The sequence below is a fragment of the Lineus longissimus genome, chromosome 5 (genome assembly GCF_910592395.1).
Source record: "Lineus longissimus chromosome 5, tnLinLong1.2, whole genome shotgun sequence".
In the NCBI taxonomy this organism is placed as follows: Eukaryota; Metazoa; Nemertea; class Pilidiophora; order Heteronemertea; family Lineidae; genus Lineus; species Lineus longissimus.
In genome coordinates, this window is record NC_088312.1 from 7,530,710 (window position 1) to 7,553,931 (window position 23,222).

Genomic DNA, 23,222 nt, shown 5'->3' on the forward strand with positions numbered 1-23,222 from the left:
TGTCTATGACTATTTGAACGTCAGACATTTCTAATTTAGCACTGGTGTTTTGATTGATCTTGGTTTGGATGCCAGGCGGAGGCTATATAATGAGCTGGTTGGCCGGAATGCACCATTGGTGCAATCGTGAGCAGCCCTTCGAACAACATAAGTCGTTAGTAAAGCAGTGGACTGCCTCTTTAGAAATACATGTATACTATAAGTTTGTTGGTCCAATACGGATTCCAGCCCCTACTGCTCTAAAAGCGTTAAGAGTCTGTATCTCGAGTGCATAATGATTGAGCGACATCACCATTAGACAGTTGTCTCAATGAAAACTCCAAAATTCGTTGGTGATAATGTGCCTTTCTTACAATGACTTTTGATTAGAAAACCTTTCTTGTATGTGAGAGTCCGCTCGCCATAGCACAAACGTCTCTAACGCCACAGTGACTTTGTGACGGTATGTCAGCTCTGCTTCATTGGTAAACAATGCAACTGATGAAAAACTGTGTAATTAAGCTGAACAGTTACTAATTGCCTTTCGCCCTCGACGGATCTCGTTGCCAGTTGAAGTGTTATCCGTTAAAACAACTTGCTAATGGGACCTTGCAGTGAGAGTTAGCCGTATCTCTCCTACCCATCGCCCCAGTGAGGCCGTAATTCTTGGACTGCTTTCAACACTCGGTGCAGAATGCACATTAAGATTCAGGGGTCAATACCATCTTATCTTTACTCTCAGTTATTTAACTTCTGGCTTCGGGTATGCACGTAACTACAGTACTCGCCCTTGTAATGCAATGAGGTGATTCGAACTTGACGAGGGTAAATAACCTTGGGGAAAAGTTACCACTTGGCTTAGGGGTCATTCATTTTAAAGTGATATAAATATAAATGTCGTGACAGTCACTGTGTAAATTGCCTTAACTACGACATACCATCGGGATGACAATGTGGACGATTAATAGTCTGGGCACGAAGTCGATGCCACATGCAGTTAGCAAAGAGGTGAAATAGTTCGAAACGGAGTTGATAATCAGTGCACTCTTAGAAATAAAGGTTTGTGAGGTTTTGAAAAACTTTTAATGCTTTTTCATCTAACATAAATAATATGCACCCTGAAGGGGTTTTTCATCGAAATGAAAACCATTTGAGGCTGTTACGAATCTCAAAAGTTTCTCATTTTGCCGTAAAGCCTCTACGAGGTGGGTTGACAGAAAAATCTTTAAAAAGGCTTTTCAGCAGCTCCAAAAGCTTTATTTCTTAGAGTGTACATTTAAGAGAGCATGTTCGTTTTAATTCTTGACGCGTGTCAAGTTGCTGAAGTTCGTTGTTTAGTGGCACTTTCTTCTAGGTCGGTATTGCATGAACCATAAAGTAGTCGGCTACGTATCCCTTTCGTCTTCTTCGCCGTTGGCATATACATGCAACCACATGGTTATTCTGACACGCAACATGAGAACCACATGTTCTTTTTTCTGCTTCCCTGCTTACATGAAAGGAGTATTTGTATGTTGCTGTCAAACCTTTCTAACTTATACTTGTCTATTGCCAACAGAGAGATACTCGTACTTTCTAAGAGTCCAAGACCAGCTTGGTCGGAATTCTTTCTTGTGGTTGGCAGCGAAAATACTTTTGCTATTGCCGTGGAGCTATAAGCACCGTCTTCAGCTGTTGTTTTTTTGTAAAACATACCTTTTGGAATAACAAGCAAAGACCTAAGCTATGTCGGGTCTAGATGTTACAAATAAATGTCATACTTGCAGTAATCCATATTCTCCATATCGCTTTCATGACTTCCGCCCACAGCGTCCGGGCCCGTCGGCTGGGTAACACTTTTGATCCTACTTCGGGTCGTGCAAAGCACAAAGCAGTTACTTTCGTCTTTGAGGCAAGTAAGATGCGTCGCTGGGGCAAGCGGTAGTCAGAAGAAATGATAACCCTAAGCAATTACTTGGCAACCAATCAACTCGATAGATCGACGTTAGTCAGCTTCGCTTTATTTTATCTATGTTAATTAGATCTACCTTGTAACACCTTGGCGCTGCCAATCTCCATATTTCTAATCGTCTTGGATTTCAAGAAATGAAACCTACGGATCGATTGGAACTAGTGATATCAGCGTTTACCAACCGTGCAGTTCAAGTCCCGCAGATACGTTGCATATTGTGGTGATACAGCTCACCTTCAGTTCCAATGCCAATACCGGTGAGTATATATCAGGTCAGCGTTTACTAACCATAAGGTTCAAGTTTCAATACCGATACTGTGGTGATATTCAATCATCAGGCCGGCATTTATCAACCATGTAATTCCAGTTCTATAACACCAATAATGCATGTTTATACAGAAAATGATGCGGCTCCAGTCGATACTGTAAGTTGGTGTTACGAGACCGGTGTAAAGGATGGAAGTGTCCTACGATAGGATGTCGGAGTAAACGAAGTATTCTATTCAGAACTTTTAGTATCTGAGGTCATTATCTACATGGATAGAACGATGAACTGTAATCCGTCAAAATATAATAGGACTGGACACTCTTTCTAGGGGACATTTCGACAGCGACACCGGCTTACACCTACAATAATTTTCCAGTTCGTGGGTCATAAGAACCCGGGGTAGAACCAGCATGATGGCCCAATGTGATCACCATCGTTCGACAACAGTTAAAGTCCTAGCAAGGATTTCATCGGGTCAAGGGATAACCCACTGAAAGCTGAGAAAGACTCGATCAAAAAGCTGACTTTTTCCAGCCATAACTTAGAATAATTGTTGTTTAGAGGATAAGCACGGAGTCTTTAAACCTACACATGCTGCTGACATACCACATGCAACCTTAGAGAAATCGAACTAGTTTTTTCAAGGAGTAACAACACTACATGTATATATGATGTAAAATTATATGCATTCTCGTTTTGTTTTAATAATAGCTCTTGCGAATGATGGAAACAACTGAATCAGCGCGACCTGACTTGTCTGAATGTTAATGGCGCGGTTCATTCTGCTGGTTGGTTCACCTATCTATGTTATGACAACAAAGGATAAACAATGCACATACATTTTGATAGACAGGCTATGCATGTTGCTGTACACCAACCATGCAAAGAGCAACTACAGGTATGGCAAATGAGCAAGTCGCAATCATGTTTATCTCTGAAGGTCGAAGGGATGACCCAATCTAGGTGATGCTTTATGACCGGTGAATTTAGCTGTTGGTTTAAGGGCTTTGACAGAGTTTATATGTATCATATACTTTAGCCCTGACCTGGCCGATCCCAGCTTCAGATGTCATCAGGCGGGCCACTGCGTATCGGATGGTTCGAATCGGTCGGGGAGCATTGAGATCGAGGCTAATGTTATTCAACTATGACTTAATTGTTTTATAGATTCTTGATTATAGTTTTAGAGATCGTCATGCTGACGATAGCGATGGAACTGTCTTTTCTTTCACATTGTATGTGCTATCTTGATAGAAAAATAGTGTAATGATCGTTATCGTATATACCAGACCATCTTTTAAACTGTCTAATAATTTTTCTCATAGGTTCTATGCTAGATATCTATAGAAACACTCATTACGAAGGTCAGATTTGATTCAACTCTCAAACTTACTTTTATGAGTACATGGTAATACATCTCAACCAGCGCATCCATATCTACCGCAGTTCTTGTATTAAGACAAAAGATACAAGGATTTTTGCAAAACGCTCTATTAAAGATTTTAATTTAATTTCGAAGACAAATACAAATTATCAAGTAGGATACTCAATTAAATGGATCTCGAGACTAGGTTTATTCCGCCGAGTTCTTGAGTTAGCTTTTCTCAAATAATTTATTGCTACACATCGTGCTCTCAAAGCCATTTGTCAAATTTTTGAGAATAAATAGCGGACTGTATGAAATACAACTGACAAGTGTTTGCATAATGTTTTCAATGCCATTTACTTTTTAAAGATACATGCAGATCCAAAGTACGCAATGAAACTGACTGTTTCTATTTTGTCATGTTTGTTTCGAGATGTTTGTTCACGTACATTGTACATGTATCATATATGTATTGTATTAATAAACGGTTTCAAAATACGGTTTATACCAGGTAGCATAATATCTGCAAGACACAGACTATCTTGAGTGGACTCAGAATTGCTTTATCAATATCTTCCACATGGTGCGTAACCGTACAGTTGCATCGAAACCGGTCATTGAACTTGTACATATCGAAACTTACCTGAGATACCTTCTACCAGTAAATACAGTAAATACATTAAAAATGCAGTGATTGTTTTACTTTCTGATGCAGCATGTGCTAATCACCGTTTACACACCTTGAAACAATAAAAAGATGAACTGGATTATTGGCGAACTTTCATAATATTTGCAATGCAAAGCATTGCATTTGTTGTTTGTGCATGTAATAAAGAAACATTAACCAACATTTTTACAAGTGTTGTTACATGTGGTCGAAGAGTGAAAATCATCCAACTTTTCATCACTGAATTGTATAGGATGACGGCATCAGCTATAACGGAAGGTCACGGTAGTGTTAGTTAAGGGGCCATTGACTTTCGAACGTTAGTTCAGCGGCGGGCAGGTAATGGATCCTGACAAGAAGGCAAGCGGTGCAAGACGGCGCAGTATGAGGGTTACTTACAATACGAAGAAAGTATTCGGCAAAGCAATAGCCCTAAGCCTACATGGTAAATGCACCTACATCAACCAGAGTGAGGTGAAGAGAATAATTGGCGGAGATGAACTTACTGAAGAAGACTCATACACGAGACGTCATTTTCAATTAACAGCCAGGTACCTGTATGTTAGTTACGTGCGTGAGTTATGTCAGCACAGTCCTTTGTGATTAGCTTGGAAGGTTGGTTTTCTCAGCAAATGGTTCCTATCTCATTACTTGGAATTGGAAGCCACATCGAACTCAGTTGTGTGCGCATCCATCTTCATCGACACTGAATGCTGTAATGTCAGCTGTGATTTTACTTTCTACGCAAGAATATGGAATGATAAAGATCCAAATGTGTTCCATATTTACAGTGACATGCTTTCTGTTATGCGCCGAAGATATGTGGTTTCGTTGACGGCTTTTCTTTGCTTAATATTGGCATCGCTTTGAACAGTGGTTCGGACATTGTTGACAGTGACGCTTGCTCTTTCTCCAAAATGACATTGGTATTATAAATGACCAGCTAACACTGTTAGGCATGATAATGGAGGTCGGTTGCAGCCCGGATCGGACGGCGACCAGGGGACCAAGTCGGCAACAGAATATCTTACTTATTGATATTTTCAATCGCGGCTCAGCGATGGAATCATTCAATTCTGCATCATGTTGCAACATGAAACCTCACTCCAACAACCAACTGACCCCCTTGTCAGATATACAATACTACATGTACACATCCGTGTCTGCGTCAAGAGGACTTGCGAGTTTTAAGCAATTCTCAATGTTGCTATAAACAAACTTGTACGATCTCCTCAGTGTTGAGTAACCCCTTGAGTCGAAGGAAGATTAACCCAAACAGGACTTCTGTTACCCGTTTGTCCGACATCTGCAACTGGAAATCGATGCGCCCGATCTCGCACAGTGTCTCATTGTTAGCCAGAAGCACACTTGAAAGTTCACGGTGTCTATATATTGCATCAGAGTCTTGAATTCATTCATTAAAAGATTCTGGTTGCATCTAAAGCGATGTGTGCGCATAGGCATCGAACCACTGTTGTTCGAAACACGAGTTTGACATATTATACCGCGCCGTCATCCGTCGCAATAACTATTCTCCCAAGCCGCCCCTTATTTTGTCATTTACATATATACACGTATGTTCTCCCGTGGAGTTATATTTTGTTTTGCAACTGCATTTTATAGATCTCCTCATTGCGAACGACCAGAAGCAGGATAACTAAACAGGAGAATTTGAAGGTCATCAGGAATGTCAACAAAGATGCTGGTATTGAATGTCGTGTAAGTTGCGTGTCGCAGCATCGCGTTGTGTAATCTTCATTCATTTACTTCTATTTATTTAACATGAGAGAAATCAATAGCTTACAAGAAATGTTGAGAATGGCGGGCAAATAATGTTAATCAGCTTTAATAGTTGACTGATGAAGAACTACTCGTGGTGAAACCCTCTGCGTATGATATTTAACTGTTTGAAGCAAGATTTATGTTTTCGTCAAGTGAAATGAGGCTCTCTCTCCTTCCTGGCATGAGCCAATGCTTTGTATGAACAAAGAGTAGTAGGTTATTTTACCTCAGTATTGGATAACAGTGAAATTAAAAAATGATTTTACTTCGAATGTCTTGTACAAGGCCTTGCTGTTCAAACCGGAAGTAAAGGCGTTTACTAGTCTGTTCATACATGTATCACCCAATATTACCATTAAAGTCAGAATAATATTCAGGCTTATCCATCAAGTCTGCATTTGAAATGAAGAAGTTGAAAACAAGCTTGGTTATCTCAAACCATTAGCCGGAATAAATGATATTACCAGAAGCAACGCATTAACTACGAAGTGATCTATTGTTGGCAGCAACGGCCCGGCCGTCTGTCGCTTCCGACCTCAGTATGTATTGGCCAGAGGAGTGTAAGTAATAGATGAGTTAGGGGGAAGTAATATTCGAGTCGAGCACATTTTCGTGCATAGAAACCCACAAAAAAACTGCAGCTATACTTTGTTGATTATTGCACCTCATTTGACGTAGAGTTTTCGGTGTACTTATCGCTATTAAAGGTCATCCACGACACTGTTTGAAGATTTATGATAAAACAAGCGATCAAGCGAATTTGACCAACCAACATATTTAAATGAAGCAAACCAGTGTAATAAACTGTGTGATCCTGTTGGTTCACATGATGGCCGCCAATAGAACGGATAAAAACATTTAATCAGAGGGATAACCTCAGCTGGAGAAGTTTTCCCTGCTAGTATTATAGTACATTGCAACGACGAATTGAAACACTGAGACGTGCACTAGTCCATGAGTAAAGAGAAGGACCTGTGCAGTTTTAGTTCTTATTGCTTCAATTCAAAAGACGACGTGACACAATGATCTTTCATAAACAGCACCACTCATCGTGTTTTGGCTAATATCATTCCTTTAAGAACGAATGATACGTATTTGCATACGAAGATGCAAATATCTAGGTGAGGCCAAATCCACTTTGCTGTCACTTCCTGTCGAATGAGAGTGTTATTATGTTATATATAAATTGTCATGATAGTATACGTGTTCTCAGCGTGTATTTCACCAGTTGAGTGTCACATCCTTGGTAAGAGTACTTGAGAGTTTCTGCTAATGTTCTGTCTCTGTGCTGGGTTTAAACACACATACACTTGTGGCGCCTTCAAGGCAGAAACAAAATCCTTGGCTTGACAAAACAGTCAATACGAGGAAATGTATCTTGTTCTTGATGGTTTTACTCTAAAACTTGAAGGTTATAACGGAGCTTCTTCTAGCTTTAGTGATGCAGTCTTATTGAAGGAGGGACTGGCAAGTCGATGCAGCTAAGCAGAGTTTCTTTAACCCATAGTTGATGCAACTAGTCCTGCTGAAAAAGGGACAGGCATAAGTCGCTGCAGCCAATCACATGAGCTTCTCAGTCTTAGTATGCAGTCCTGTGGAATCATGAAGAGGCATGTCGGCGCAGGCAATATTGTTTTTTTCTAGCCTTTATTAGGTAAGCCGTTCTAAAAGACAAACATGCAAGTCGGTGCAAAGAGCCCTGTTGATAGGGGCGAAATTCAGTGAGCTGGCGCAACCATGTACTTATACTTGTAAAATTCATATCATCTCTTCACAACAGGCACACACAACTGAGAGTGTTAAGACTCGCCGCTCAAAATTCCAGCTTGTCAGCAAATAATATGCAACCTAAGAAAGCAAATGAAATACATTGTATGTTTAGTTAATGTGTTAAACACTTAGGATGGATACGCTTCTTTGCCACTTCAGTTAGTGGTTTTACAGTTAAAAAGTCATAGGCAATTGAGAGTGGTACCCCGGGACTCTGTGGGGAGGAGACTTTTGCCGCAAAAGAAGGCGGTGATTTCGTTTTATATTCCCAAGAGAGCGCTGCAACAGGTCCCATTGCAAGAGCCGAGGTTCATTAGCCCGTACACTAGAATACATGTATTCTACAAGTAGTTTCCGTGATTGTATGAAGATGTCTGTGTGTGCTCTGGTGGTGGTGACGCTGGGCTGTTCTCACTTCCATTTCCTTAATGAGCCACCCCAAGAAGTGTTTTACATGTGCCTGCAATCATATTGCACTTCCCATCTACACCGACCTGAAATATCGATCCTGCTCCTGAAAGATATTAAGTAGAACTTTCTTTTTAATTTGAATTCACATTCCATATTGATATGCTGATATATATTTGCGGAACGAGGTTGGCGGCACTGGCACAAAAAGTGGACAGCTGTTTGGAAATCAACCAAAACGAAGGTCGACATCGTAATATGTTTGAAGTTGACAAGACACACTACCGAATGAATCTATCTTATCCTATTGATATGATAAGTGTTATTGAGTTAGTTAAGGGAAAACCAGAGAGAAACCCCAGCCCACTTCAGCCTGACTTGGCCGCAGGAAAGGAAACATGTGTAACTGCTTAACCCATCTTTACCCTTACTGGTTTTACAAACTTTCGCTTGTTGGTCCGGTTTCGACCCGGCGAATACACCTGGTAGTTGCCGTTTAATAGAGAAGCAGTTTCTTAGTGCTATTTTTCGTAGCCAGAACACAGAACCCAGTTCAAAATGTATCATTAGTCTATCACTGTTGTACTTTGTAGCCACTATTACAGTTGCAACCCGTTTTCTTTTTCATTTCAACACAGTCTCTGTGATAAACACGTATGCTAGATAGAATTAACATTATATATGCTCATGAGTCGATTTGTTTGTGATGTTTTGTAATGCATTCATAAATACATTTCACTACTTGAATCTTTACCCACTCAATGGGACTCATTTAAAGTGGGGTTTGTACTTTACCATCGATTTGGCAATGGCGTAGCTAAGTGGTAGATATTTAATCGGTTTTAAGATATTTACTACTCTTAGACTTGTTCGATCTTGATATAATGGCACTGAATGATTAAGGCAACTTTACGTGCTTTGTCGTATGGGCTCAAAAAAGGCTAGCGTTTTGCATTTAAGAAAGCATCGTCAGATGAACTAAATAATACCAAAGCACAATTTGGTGCTTGGATCCTAAAAATATTCTTCGTCGACCTACAAGTGTAAATAGTAACGGTGCACAGACAGATAGTCAAGTCATCTACTGGCGACTTTTACCAACATTTAAAATAGGAACTGATCAAGGGTGTTGCATACAAATGCCTCAAAACATCATTATCCAAATTCCTCTTGGAAAAAGATGCGTTGGTCCTTGATCCATTTATTAGAAAGAGAAACCTGGTCTCCATTGAGGGATTAATCATCATAATGTTTGGATTAATTGGTGTCGTGTTGTTGGCCATGTTTTCTGTTGGGTTCATTGATGATAAACGTGTCATGGTTATCATGGATCTACACTACCACACGGAAGAGGTCATTGCCATGAGGAGTTGTTCGTTAATTGGAAACGCGATGATAATACTTCGTGTATACTTTAAGGACAGGCGGATCATTCTGTACCTGTGACGAAATCACATAGCATATGGATTGGAAAGGACGGTTCCTACACACATGTACCGATCTACTAGCGTTGTGCGTATTATTCATCATTGAAAGGAGGAGAATTTAAAATTGACGCTCACCGCCGATAAGTCGGCATAGACTCCAACGGCTTTTAGTTTGTCTGACACAATGAAGCCCTTTCTCTCAGTTTGATTTGAGAACAAGTGACTTTAAAATTAGCTTATCATAGAAAAGAAAGGAAACTGAAGTATTCCCCTCGGACAACAGAACAGGCGGCCCTTTTTATTTCAGAAAGAAAACCTCAGTTTTATGATAGATATGATTAAATGGAACGCTCTTCCCATCAGTAGTTACCATACTGAACTCTCCCAGCGGTATTGCCTCCGTTATTAGACGCGCGTTGTCTGTAAAGCAAGTGTCAATACATTGAGGGTCAAGATGAGTAGTTAATTGCTTCAACACTGTTCCCCGCTACATGTAGTTGTACTGCCTGAAAGAGGCCAAACGTGTGGGTTGGTGAGGGCCTCTATTGAAGAGGTCAACTCTGATCTGTACGGCACTGCGGAATTTCATGGGTTTGTGAGGTTAAATCAGTCAAAGTATACAAGGACTCCATGACATTCACTTCAGGTTAAAACCGGGCCCCTGTGTACATAACCTGAGTGAACCACAGCCAATCAGAAGTTCCAAGCATCTCCTCGCAAAAAATACATCTGCTACGACTCATGATTGATGATCGACTGAGTTCCAGTTGATTATCTGCATATTTCTCGCGAATAGCTCGTGTTAGCCCGATTATTGGTTTTGAGCTCCCCCATTTGACTTCGCTTCTGATAGTTTCTTCAATTTCCTCGTTGGTGATTAGACCAAGGAATGTTGGGCAGCGATAATAAGATGATTGAAGAAGGACGGACGTGGATGACTAGCTCCATATGCTAGCAATAAAACATCTATCATCAATATCAATACATCAATATTGCGCCTGATGATGAGCTTAGCAAGCACAGAATAAGGAAGACCAGCCACCCATATCTTTTTGAAAAATATTACTGACTTGATGTTTCCATGCAGATTTTCACTAAACATCAATTTCATAAGATTTAATCTATTTTACTTGACATAATGTCTCCACTTTCCATAATCCAAGATCTGTGCGTGCTTTGTGAAGTTTCAAATCTAAATCTACCATTTTTTCCCTGATCAATTTCCGTCTGTTTCGCATCGCGTGTTTCGCGTGATTAAATACCGATGAGTTATTTGCCTTTCTAAAATAATCGACGATAATGTGTCTTTTTGTCTGCATCGTGTTAAGAGAAGGACAGCGCCACCTATAAAGAAACAGCAGATAGCACCAATTTGACCAATTTACATGACGAATTGAAGTAATTGGTCCAAAAAAGCCCAATTCCCAGTCGCCTTCCAAGTAGCACTCGGTTTAAAAAAGCCAGTATCTCGCCGGACATCGCACATAATCATCTAGCTAACTGCCCAATATTCGCCCATCATGAAGCTACAATAAAACGATTAGTTTGTCCATTCTATGATGAAATAGCCCGGCGGGACATGTAACGATATAGAAAGAATGTGTGACCATCTCAATTCTACCACCAACGGATTGACAGAGAGGAAACATTAATGGTATATATGCCTCGTTTTTCAAGACAAGAGTCTATGTATACATGTACAAGTGCAAGAAGAAGAATGAATTGGAAATATCTTTAAATTATGATAGAAAACATGTATATGCTTTACTGAAACACCGTTTTTTTGCGTCCGATCCGTCTTGATCAAAATCGGTCGTCACGTATTGCCGACTAAATAGCAATATTTATGATTTGGATATGAGCATCGCGGTTTTAAGACGTAACCACAAAATACGACATAACAAGTATATTTTTATTGTAAAAAAACAGCAGACACTCGCACCTAATAAGCAAAATGAAAACGTGTGAGTCACTCAGCACCAACACATCAATCCATTAAGACTATTATGTATCGATACATCAATCCATTAAGACTAATGACGCCATTAATGTATTACATTAGAGAAAACAAAGCAACCGAGGTATCATTTGAAGAAACTACTAGAACAGTCTATAAATTTTAAAATCCTCAGCGTCCTTTTCTAATGTGCTGAGTGCAACTGGTTAATCAACTGTAGTGGTATAGTTGGCTGCCTGGAACAGGCCTCAGCTGGTTCTATCCACCAACAACTCTCATTAAACCGATTAATCAGGAATATACTTAAAACTTGTCCGAATCAATAATGACAGGAATCATTTTACATATTTAGTGTGCAAAACAAGCGCAATTAGTTGATTGTGTCTACAGATGTTTCCGTTTAAGATGATCAGGGAAGAAAGGCTCAGCGTTATTTCACGGAGTAATTTTTTTCTTTCCTCAGGGGTACGTGTCAGTTATCAAGGGCTTGTATGTCCGTGTGCATGACCATTTTCAAAGCGTGATGCAAGACCATTATCCAAGCGTGCAGCTCCATTATCAAGGCGTGCAGGTTCGTCATCAAGTTGGGTATGTGGGTTATCAATGGGTGCATGACCGTTATCAAGGGGTCATATCCATTATCATGGGTTCATGTCCAGAATCAAGAGGTGCATAGGTTCATTATGAGTGGGTGCATGTTCGTTGACAAGGAGTGTACATATATGTCCATTATCAAATCACCAACATGCCCATCAATTAACGTCTGTCTTTGCACTTAAGACATATCGACCTGTCGCCAGTACAGGGTTGGGTGAAGCCATCAACAATCGCCATCATTTATTCTTTCTTCTTTCTTTTGCAAAAGGACCAGCAAAAATTGTCCGTAACGGGTCAATCTTACTTAACAGAAATCAATGATACTGTTCAGGGCGTTAGATTTCACTGTATGCGATATTTTATCAACCTGACGGTTACTCAACCAAGGATTACTGAACTCTGTGTAGTTGATATAGTTTGAATCAGGAACCGATTTCGAGGCTTCGCATCATAGGATCCAGGAGAAGGGCCTATTACCGAATGTTACAGCTACGGTCTTAAAGTGGTCGTCATGGATATCAAGTCATTTAATCTGAACCTTTCCTTGCATTTGATCAGGGTAATTTGACAACTGTGATGATAAAATCATACTCTAAAGAATCTTTCATTGCAAATGCACTGATGAATCTAAAGTAAAGCCCACTTAACCTTTATTAATATCACCCATTCGGTTTTTTTCAAGCTTGTTGCTCTTGAATGATGGTGAATGCCAATTACCATCGCTTGCGAATTCACCGTGTATGGAATGATGATGATATTTTATGAGTGCAATGAAGGCGCTTATTAAAACTGCCTCATCAAAATGAGTTCTGCTCCGTGCATTCCGCGAAGTTTTAGAGATCCTTCCGTAACGACATACTTGATACTTTTGCTGTTTAATCAAATGGTAATCAGGTGGACTCACTATCACTCGTCCAAAGGAGGTCAAGAGACTTTATTTTGCTGGTCATCCAACGTTATTATTATATTTGTGACTATATCAAAAGAAAATTAAAAACGTTTATCTGACACATGCGTTCCATATTGTGCGTCCTTTTTTATGGGGAAGCTATAACAGACAGGAAAACGAATGTAGGAGTTGAAGGCGAGACTGCCGGCGGATTGCGTTTGTTCGTTCATGTCACTGAAGTTTTGCAACTTTGAAAAAGAACAACAGGTAACATGGCAGGAACTGGTAAAGTCATCGCATTTATAACATCCTAAAAAAGGTTAATAACCATCCTTAGTTGTCGCAAATGGGGCCACAGCGGGCTGTTAATAAGACCTTATGCAGATGATATGTCATGCCGTATCCATTAACGGGACTGCATGGGGCACCCTGGCTAACGTGTGCCATGCTTCATCTTTAGGGCGGTGATATTCGGCGATTTGTCAGACTCGTCTTTTGAATACGTACAGACATGCAATTTATAATGAATATAAATATTTCATTGTTTCATGTATGTGGGATCTTCGCATGGAGAACTGAAAAAAACACCACTGGGTCTGGTAAGGGTAAAAGAAGAGATATACTATGTCGAGGCAGATGAGATACGGCCTTCTCGTACCATTGTCGGAAACAGACAAGTAATTATATAGTATTAAAGACGCCTCATCACACTACTTATTACTGCGCAAAGTATGAACCTGACGTCCTACATCGGTCTGAGAGAATGATTACGATGCCAGTGCATTAATGAACTCTGGTTTTAACATTTTGGCCAACAGTTTTAATTTTCTCAATTATCAACGTGTTCCGCTCTTCTTATACCCAAACGCCGTTTTACCTTCCGGCGGACTAAGCCTCATATCGAGGTGGCTTACCGGTGATCCGTCAATTGCTCATTCTTCACGACTGCACCATACCATCCGTAGAACATGGTCTCCCATGAAATTAAGGGCAATTTTGAGGAAATCTATGTCGTTACATGACTCTGGTGTTTATCACTGTTGCATCGGTTTAGAATGATTGGCCTCCTAGAAGCTTCGGTATGGGCCATTAGCCGCTGTATTTGAAGTCGGGATGAAGACAAGAAATCATTATTACCTGCGATATCATGAAATTTACATCGACACCTTGGACGAAAATGGGTGCCGTATACAGTCAATTCCAATCAACGTTTGCATTGCCCGGATACGCAGTTGCCATTTAATGTTGATTGCATTTTTATGTCGTTTACAATGCACGTGGCACATGCTATCAGTATAAACAATCTAAAAATGAAGTTGCAGTTAATTTGATTTGAAAGAAAATGACTTATCGCAGTAAGATGATTAAAAATATAAAAACCTCAGACACAAGACGGACTCCTTGTCGACATTCATGCCTCATAATTTCCCCTTTGGAATAAGCTGTGAAATATGAATGCAAATACCTCTTCGTTGCAATTTTTTGTGAGCACTTGCTTTTTTCAATTTCAACGTGCAGAGCATATTGTTTCGGAACACCTCAATGTTCCCAGTATTTATTATTCATGGCATGCATCCTGCTTGTAAAATCATTTACTTCTACGTCGCTGCAAGACACTTGAGTCTACTTATGCAATAAGTTGCTACCTTCCTTCCTTAATACTTTTTGTTAGCGGTATTATAGTCATTCACATTCGCAGTTAACGGTAAAATCTCCTTTAAATTTTGACGACACGTAGATTATTGGTTTTTTTGTTTTCACCATTGTGAGATAAGGGAAAATGAAATTCGCTTTCTGTATGGCTTCCGTCATCATTCCGACCCAAAAGAAAATTTGGATGGCGCCCGACTCCAGCCATAGACGAAGAATGCATCATGCATTTACTAGTACATCGTGTATAGTTTATTGTGTATCGTCTATTGTTCACTCACTATGGGCCTATAAAACCATCATTCCTTCATTTTGTATGAATCGCACGTGTTGGAAATTAATTTGACGCTCGTATTCACCATGGAGAGCATTTTTACAATTCAAACACGATGAATTATCTTTGAAATAGGCGTACAAGGGTGTAGTTTGTCACGGCTGATGGGGGATTAACATCTCGGCAGGTTACAAACTGCCTTTAATCAATCTCTCCCTGGGCTCTGCTCCATAGGTAATGAAGTTAGTTTTCTATCCAACAAAGTTTGGATCTATTGTTTATCACTCTCCAGAATGAAGGCAAGAGATATTTGCTTGCTTCTAGGTGAAACACCTCGACCCCCATTGTTGCACTCCACTTCTCGCCTCGGACCTCGTTATATATGATGTACGGATTCAATTCTGTAGTATTCTCTCCAGAATTGAATCCGTAATACACTGTACTATTTTGAGTTATTATCTAAGGCCAGATGGATATAAGCCAACTGCCCTCTTGAAAGCCCTCACACCCACCCCGGTGCAGCACTCACTGGTATTCTATTGTAAGGTTTCTAATAGTCCCTAAACATCTTCGATCATGACCAGATAAACCTGCAATACCTTTGTAAGTGATTGGTTTCCAAACAGACCTAACGCGCACATACATATATTACCGATCTCCATCAGTGAATACGCGAATAGATTAACCATAAGTTGCAGAACAAGCCTCATGGGACTACATGTATATGATATTGAACGCAAAATAGTCAGTGGCAATGCGGTGCAGATGGCGAATAGGAAGTGAGACGACTTTACCGAGAAGATCAGTGACAGCATCTTTATCAGACGATTAATTTTTAGTGAATTGGATATTGTCGCTATCATAATCTATTGGAGATGAAAGGAGTTCGAAGGGTAGGAATGCAACGACGAAAGTGCCACTAGATCTACCAGCAAACAGGTAGGAGTTTTGCTTCTTTATCGTCTATAATCACGTGTTCCAATACATGTATATATATTGGGATGACCCCTAAAATCGTGACCCCCTTTTTACAGACTATTTTCACCCCATCAGGTGTTGACCATATCCGACACTCGGAATACAAATATAGGATACCTCTTTTCAGGGCCGTAAGGATGATTAAAACTCACCCTTTTAATAGCTTTTTATGGAGCTTTTAGGAAAATCATCCCTTTTATCAACTTCTCGAGTGGAAGCCTGAAAATAACCCCTTGATTTGTATCATTTCTCGATAATGTTTTTTTCCACACAGGAACCACGCCTCAAAACCTGGTCTGGCGATGTTTTTTGTTTTAATAAGCGTGTCATCCAGTGACTCGTTTTGCTAACAAGCCCAGTTATATTTATTTTTAATCAAAATATCAATTTGTATTATGACTTCTGTCTGGTATTATTCTTTGATTTTAACGGCCAGTGCAACAGCCGTTTGATACATTAGAACTAAACATTACTTTAATCAACAGGTCTTTTGTTTGTTTATCAGGACAGCATAGAATTGAAGCGTTGACCAACTGTTGTTACTATTAAAAACAATTTAAAAGTAGCAATACATATGTATATATACAACTCTGATGTTATCCACGTTTCAATTTTTGTATACACCAGATGACATTTTGGTCCACGCCATCTGGTTTCGCGCGTTTGGTTGCTGAGCAAATTAAATGCTAGATATATGCAATGGGGGCAGATGATTGTTCGGAGAGTGCTTTGTTTACCAAGGGAATACGACTATAATCCTCCCCAAACATTAGTACATGTAGCTTCTGTGTTGCAGGAGTTATCTTGTGACGCAGAGCAATTGTTCTTCAAAGGTAAAATGAACAAGTTTGGAATATTTTCTCAGCAGTCATCAGTCACAATAACCTTCCTCAGAACACACGTCGAATTCACGGATTCAACGGATTCAAAGGATCAGGCCGTATTTAACATATCGTCTGTTCTCCTCTCGTTCCAGCTACCTTGTCCAATGGACGTGACTGGTCCCCGTTTTTCATTCCAACGGCCCTGAGAGGCAGTCACTAGGTGAGTCCCATCATTGTTACCGTTTCATTCCGCTTCCCTTACGGCTTGTAGGCGAAGTTTGTTAAATCAGCATGTAATATAACATACGTTTTTCTACAGTGGTGCTGTAAAAAAAAGTCTGGCATACAGAATACGATTAATTTCTAACAACATGCTGCAAATTGAAACATGGAATATGCATGATTATAATATTCTATAATATTGTGTCAGGTGGAGTCATTATCCTTTGCTGTGAGTGCATCAATATCGTGTCCATTGCAATAGCGTGCTATTTTTTAAATAGTCAGATTCCCCTCCACTATCAACTCACTTTGCTGGGCCACATTTCAGAAATTGAAATTGCTAATCTATTGAATATCATCAAAAACAGGATTGATCATGTGCCCTATTCGAATAATCTTCTTACGTTGATGTTACTATCTATCAGATGTGTCAAATATGATGGATAAACCACTAGAAGAGACTTCGCAAATCCATCCGCTCAACAAGTCCCCGGGGTGTTCGAAGTCGCAAAGAAATATTTGTATTTGTCTTATCTCACGAGAGCGCAAGTCGAATTACCTGTTTCGTCACATAAGAAAATACATTAGATCTGAAGTCTGTACGCCTGTTTAAAATATGGCCGGGTCTATTTGGCAAGCCGCTCGCCGAACAGGCATATTTTTTTGTCCTGTTTGGAGAGCCGCTTGCCAAACAGCACTAAAAAGCCACCCTGTTCGGCCAGCCGGGCTTGCCAAACAGGTAAAAAATCTACCCTGTTTGGCGAGCTGGAGACTTTACAACAAATATTAATGAGTTCGGCTCTCCATTCAGGACAAGAAAAAGTCGCTGTTTGGTAAGCCGGGCTTGCCAAATAGTCACTTCCTTAAAATATTTCTGCCTCTTATTGTCTTATAGTTTAGGTTGCATGTGCCATTTGATGATGACCATATATTCAACCATTGTTTTGCGTTCAGCCCGACTTCAACTTTTACACAATGATTGTTGAGCGGGATATCTTCACGGAAGCAATTGGGTTGAAGTACATTTCATTGGTTTATAAATCGCAGAGGCAATAAATCAAATCGAAAGATTTGAAACCACTTTAAACGCAGATCACCAAGCCAATTGGAGTATTCAATTACATTATGGATATCTGTGGTATTGTTAAGACCACTTAAGGTATCAATTTCCAATAAAACATGATTCAAATAACGTTAGCATATCGCCCATTTAAAACGAAATTGATGATTAACATTTTGGTCTTGATACATGTAATGTATTCGTTGATAATTGTTAAATCCACAAATAAAAGTATTTTTGCATGGTTGCATGGTTCAATCAAATTTAACGAAACCTAATGTTTTTACCAAGCTAAGGAACTGCACATTTTTCATCAAACTAAGTGCTTCTACACAGTTAACCGAATGCGGTGTTGGTATGAGTTAAACAAAATAATTACATGTATAGATCTATCCTTAATCAAATCGGTTTTTTCTAACATCATTTTAAGACAGCAACACTAAGTGGTGCATCAAACCATTAAATGCATTTACTGTATATATTATACATAACATTAAGCAGTGTTAAACTTAAATTGCAATGTGTGCATGTATATGTCGATCGCTGGATGGCAACCGTCACTTCTCAGCATTTCCATACCACTTCAAAGAGTAATGGTGTGTGCGTGAGCTTCCATGAAGCACTCACGAATATCATGATCTCGCCCCTCACTGGAGATGATCGATGCAGCGGAGCTTCGTTGAAATGTTTCGAGAGGCCGCCACGCATATTTCGTCGAATCCGTTGAGGCTGAAATAGTAATCAATATAGCTAGCCATTACCAGCCAAGATTCCAGTTATATCGCGATTAACCACTAACTCTTGTAGGAAAGTAAAAGGAGACCGGATCTACTCAATTAACTGTTTATATTTCTGGCTCAGAAAATGTGGTGTAGAATACTTCGATGACAGTACTAACAGTACAGACATGGTGACCTCTTTTGCAAAGCATCTTTTCATAACACTTTTAAAACGATACCCGTCCAATGAACATTTCCGCTAAGAGCTCACTGTATGAAAAGAAAACGTGATCACTGTCGACAGTAAATTTAATCATTTGATTTTACTCTGATTTTACAAATCTTTCATGACGAAATACTGTCACTCAGCTTCATGTGATTGATAGCCAATGACTAATTTAGAAAGCAGTTGACAGCGAATATTTCGACAGTTTTACTCGTCGTTTGAAAACATCTACATGTGTCAGTTTTGATATTTATCTTCTCGCGCATACGCTAAACTAACATTCAGAGAATACATACACGTGGCATACATTATGACTGACAATTGGCGTCGATTGGCGTTAGAAATAGGAATCAGATGTAGTTTGACCAGCAATAAATATGATAGATGGACGAACGGCGTACCCTTTTGAGACCAGCTCTCCAATACATTATTATAGACATTAGGTTTTCCAAATTTCAATTATTCGACAAAAGTAGTAGTGAACATGCTGAAAACCTCTCAATATCCTCGTGCCTCTGAAATATACAACTCCTCCAATATTGTGGTGACCAAAATTATGTTGGATTTAAAAAAAGATTCTTATAATAAAAACCCTAATTATCATCTGACTATTCCAAGATAAATCAAAAACCAATTTAATTGACAAATAACCGAGGCTTGTTCATTGACTGGGCGTGCAATGTCTATCCATCAATTGCTCTTACGATCGAGGCTAATTAAAGTTCGAGAGTTGATGTATTATCATGCCGACCATAGGTTGATAAGTGGCAGATTATAATAGACATCATAACGAAGGTAGTGCTTTCTATTTTACGGGTATATCTTCTGTGAATAAACTGGTTCTTGGCAAAGCACAAGCTTGGGAGCATAAGTTAGAGATCCGGTGAAAGATTGGGAAGATTAGGCGTTATCAACCAGAGAAGCAGCTCAAGTGTTTGTAGGAGCAGGGAGGTGGGGTGGGGATGGTTGCTTTCCGCGAAACGTTCTTCAGTGTAGGCCATTGTGAAATAATCTTGTTAGGTAGGCCAACTACTCCCTTCTTGCAGTGAGATCAATTATTGAATTTGTGTCGAATGAAATCCTCCGTCCAACTGTATTTTGAATTTGATAGTTGCATTGGGTGTAGTTTGAAATAATGCACATCAGAGCTTGTTACGTTTTCATGTCGGTTGTCGCAATCGCAATGACACCTTACAAACTTGTTAAACGTTTTGGTAGAAGTTAGTTCCAAGCCTTGTCCTTTTTAAACTAATGAACAATGCATTTTTTGGCATAACTTTGATTTTCTCCTCGATCCATGAGAGTACCGGAATAATTTTCACAACGGAATTTATTCTCCTCTCCTCTTGGTCTAAATTGAGTACACGAATGTAAACACCATCCATGTTTAAACATTCGCGATCCATCATGCCAAAATGTCATTATATTCCCACTGAAACACGTTAAGAGAAAGCTTGTATGAATAGCGTTTAAAATGTAAATAAAGCCATTCATTTCGAACGCCATTGCGTGTTATGACTATTTGTGTCTTAACCTCAGGTCTCAGCTGGGACTTTAGCGTTCTCCTGTTATCAATATTGCAAGCCAGAGTACCACGCGATCGCAAACATACGTTATTTCAACTGATTGGGAGTAAAAATCTCGGAATTTTCAAGAAATTGATACCTGATTGAGAATTATACAGGCATGATTGCTGGGTTCAAATTATTTAGTGTCGGCAGGAAGCACTGATGAACATAAGCAAACACTCGTTTCATCATGTACTCTTGATTCAATTGATGACCTTACAGAATAATGTGATTTGTTCTGTCCAAAAAAAGGTTGTAGCCCAAACTCTCATGACCATCGTCGGTTTTATCGATCTGTTGTTTGTGCAATGACACCCGTGTTGACTGCAATTGGTGCGTGATCTTTTCGAAAAAAGAATGATGGATATCTATTTGTCAACCAGGCGAAGTGTTGATTATCTGGTTTACTGCTCAACTGGGTAATGGTTCCAGACAATAAGAAAGTATGTTTTGCAAAATATTTCCACAGCATTCGGGACTAGGGGCCATTCTCCATGTTACTCGTCTATAAAATCTAAGCGCGCAGACATATTGATGACGTCACATTAGTTGCGACCAATCATGTATCTGATTACATCAACAACTAAATCTGCTTTCGATGGGCTGATATTCATGAGGGTTCAATGTCGTTGTTTTACTGTTTTGTTTTATGTTCCGAGGCTTTTATTCCAAAATCTATTGGTTGCACGTTCTCAAAAAAATGGGAAATCACTCACACTGTGATTTTGTTATGCACTCTAAAATGTTGTTACTGTTTAATACTGATCATTCATTGCCAGGTTAGCTTTTATCTATTTGTTGACAATTTGGTAACCTTTTTGTAGCGACAGTCGTGTAACAATAACGGCGTTGTTCTCATGAACCATTGTTCCCATCTTCGATCGTTCTGAAAGTGAGATGAGATGTCTAATTATTTGCAACAGCGGCAACGGGATATTAGTCTACAAATGAAGCACTAGGCGGTCGACGTCATTGAAGCTCAATTGGATATTGAATAGGGTTATTTGCAAATAGTAGGCGCGATCGGAGCCAAGGATAAGTCGGCTTTTACAGCACATGTTAACCTTCGTGTGGACATCGCCTGTCTTTTGTGAAAGTGAAGTAAAATCATCCTGATTCAGGTCTACTTTTTAGTTTTTGAATTAGTATGTGAACGCAACTGTTGCATTGAAACATCAACACATACACATCCTTTCTCGATCATTCATTAACGCTATAGAAGAGGGAGGAAGCTTCAGCATTTAAGTATTCCATCTCCAAGCGTAGCTACTTAAAAGTACATTCTAGTCAATACGAACGATCGATGGTACTATTAGTTGTGACAAGCAAACGTCTTAAAATTGACTAACAAAAAAACTGGATTTGATTATTGGCTGTATCGATTCCACCCACTGTTGTAGAAAGAACTTCTTACCATCTTCACAATGATATGAGGTTGATGATATTGATAGAATATTCAACCACCTTCACAGTTTACATTGAAAGCTTTAAGCTCTGATGATAGCCAAGTCTGGCACGTCTCGTGGCACTATTCCGATCAATTGAGTCTCAATCAAAACATCAAACTAGGTAGAATCTGCCTGACATGTTGTTTAGGATGAAGTTAACATAAGTTTACATTCGACCAGATGGTCGGCATTTTCCAATTTTTCCATTTGCCTATCGATAGTGTTAATTTACACATTTTCAATAGTTAGCTCAGTGTTACTATCAGTAAATGTACCATGAAACATGTGTATTCCCAAGAAAAAGGGAACTTTATTAGTAATAGCATCTCTATTTGCAGTTCACGCGGAAGATGTGTTATGTTCGACAACTACCATGACTACACTTCCTCGTTCTATTTTTTTTGTTCGTGATTTCCGTGTGAGGAAGTTGCTGCTAAGAAAAATCTCTTTCTGCAAGACATTTAGTAAATGCAGTGGAACCTCCCTAAGCGGACACCTTAAAAGGACACACTACCTATATTGAGGACGCTGCATTTGGTGCCAGTGGCTGTTTCAATTCAATTTGACCTCTGTAATCGAGACACATCTTAGTCAATGACAGCATTTCTCAGTTCCAATGGTGTCCTTGATGGAGTGGTTTCACTGTACTTTAAGTAAAAATATGTTGTCGTAGCATCATTTGCCACGCGAGCATTATTGAAAGTTAAAGAAGTCTGTCGCTTTAAAAAGGTAGATGTAGCAAACTTCCCTAGGGAACAAATAGAGCAGCGAGGAAGGATGTCGTGTACTATTCTTGTTCTCAATGTTTCTCCCTTTTGCTTTAACTCTGAGAAGTAAATTCACCATCATGCTGCTTTGTCTCTCACAAAGCTAAGTGTTAGTTCTAGAACTCGCTCGATAGTAAATATTTTGACGATGGAATCGAGGATATGAAAGGTGCTATTCGCTATCCAAACCTCATGTCATATCATGATGACCTCCTGGGGCCACTGGGGAAGTAAGCCACAGCACAGTGCTTGGGATTTGTGTACTATACCTACAGCTCAAGGCAGTTGGAGAGAGAGGAACTATCCGATTCACCTTACTCTCTTAAGATATTCTTGAGGAAGTGCCTGGCGTCTGTTTATCCTCGCAACCCACGACTTACCAATTCATCTCACTATTTTATTACTCGTACTCCAGTGTGGGAAAT

General features: G+C 39.6%; 1 protein-coding gene across 7 annotated transcripts in view; it reads left to right on the forward strand.

Moving 5' to 3' along the window:
- LOC135487566 (inositol 1,4,5-trisphosphate receptor type 3-like) overlaps positions 1 to 23,222 on the forward strand; it is a 169,343-nt gene that overhangs the window by 5,729 nt on the left and 140,392 nt on the right. For 2 of the 7 annotated variants that reach the window (XM_064771415.1, XM_064771418.1), the window contains exons 1-2: positions 15,823 to 15,924; positions 16,940 to 17,007. The exons of 1 other annotated variant lie outside the window; for it this stretch is intronic. The gene's annotated coding sequence lies outside the window, so the exon portion shown is untranslated. Of the gene's footprint in view, positions 1 to 15,822; positions 15,925 to 16,648; positions 16,797 to 16,939; positions 17,008 to 23,222 lie in introns of those variants that run through there. 4 more of the 7 variants (XM_064771413.1, XM_064771417.1, XM_064771414.1 and 1 more) reach the window with 2 other exon arrangements.